Genomic DNA, 1,494 nt, shown 5'->3' on the forward strand with positions numbered 1-1,494 from the left:
ACTTTCGTAGTAGACAGACCTTGTCTTCCTATCCCTTCTTCACGAACCCCTCCGGTTGATCCATATAAATCCTTTCCTGTAGAACCCCGTGTAAAAACGCCGTTTTGACGTCCATTTGATCTAACTCCATGTCGAAATTGACTACTGCTGAGAGGAGAATCCTTATGGATACATGCTTCACCACTGGTGCAAAGACTTCATTATAATCTATGCCTTCAATCTGTGCAAACCCCTTTGCTACTAGACGAGATTTGTATCTCGGGTTCTCCACTCCAGGGATACCTGGCTTCAGTTTATACAACCACTTGCACCCAATGACCTTCTGATTCTTCAGACGTTCTGTTAGATCCCGCGTGTGGTTCTCTTCAAGCGAAGTCATCTCTTCTCCCATTGAACCATTCCAAATGTCCCAATCTTTGCTTTGTTTTGCTTCAGCAAACGATCTAGGTTCTTCAAGTTCAATATCTTCTGCGCTTGCTAGAGCGTAAGCCACTAAGTCTGCATCTTCATACTTCGATGGGGGCTTTATTTGTCGTCTGACACGGTCTCTGGCTAGGATATAATCACTCAGATCCTCCTCCTGACTGTGATCATCCTCCTTTTCATTCTCTGAGCTGCTAGATGAGTCGCATATCACCTCTTCCTTACCTGAGTTTGCTCCACCTTGAACTGAACTCCCTGACGGTGGTTCTACGAGCTCATCTTTGAAAGTAACCTTCTTCTTTGCCTTCGGCGACGAATGGCTCTCAAGTGCTTGCACTCTTGTTTCCTCCAAATCCTTGTGCTTGAACAGGTGATCTTCGTGAAAGACTACATCTTTACTTATTACCACTTTCTCGTCATCAAGTAACCAAACTCTGAAGCCTTTGGTTCCTTGAGCATATCCAAGGAATATTCCTTTCGTAGCTCTCGGACTGATCTTGTCTGCGACTGTGTGAACATAAGCCACACATCCGAACCTCTTCAAATGGCTATAGCTTGGATCTGTTCCTGTCCATGTAGCCTCTGAAACCTTAAAACCTGTAGCTGACATAGGAGACCTGTTGATGATGTAGACTGCAGTGGACGCTGCCTCTGCCCAAAATTCTGCATCAAGACCTGTCTCAACCAACATACTTCGCACCTTGTCCATTATGGTTCGATTCATCCTTTCAGACACGCCGTTCTGTTGTGGGGTGTAGGGGCAGGTCTTGTGACGCTTGATACCTGAGTCTCTACACACTTTATCAAAGAGATGATTGCAGAACTCTAACCCGTTGTCTGTGCGCAAGCATTTGAGTTTCTGACCCGTCTGGTTCTCGACTAATGCTTTCCACTCTTCAAATTTCTGAAAGGCTTCATCCTTTGTGCGTAAGAAAAATATCCACACCTTGCGCGAGAAGTCGTCTATGAAGGTCAAGAAGTATTTGCTTCCTGATAAACTTGGAGTCACGTTTGGTGATCCCTATAAGTCAGAGTGCACATAGTCGAGAATGGCTTTGGTTGTGTGTTTTG

Source organism: Brassica napus, chromosome A9, assembly GCF_020379485.1.
Source record: "Brassica napus cultivar Da-Ae chromosome A9, Da-Ae, whole genome shotgun sequence".
NCBI classification, from domain to species: Eukaryota; Viridiplantae; Streptophyta; class Magnoliopsida; order Brassicales; family Brassicaceae; genus Brassica; species Brassica napus.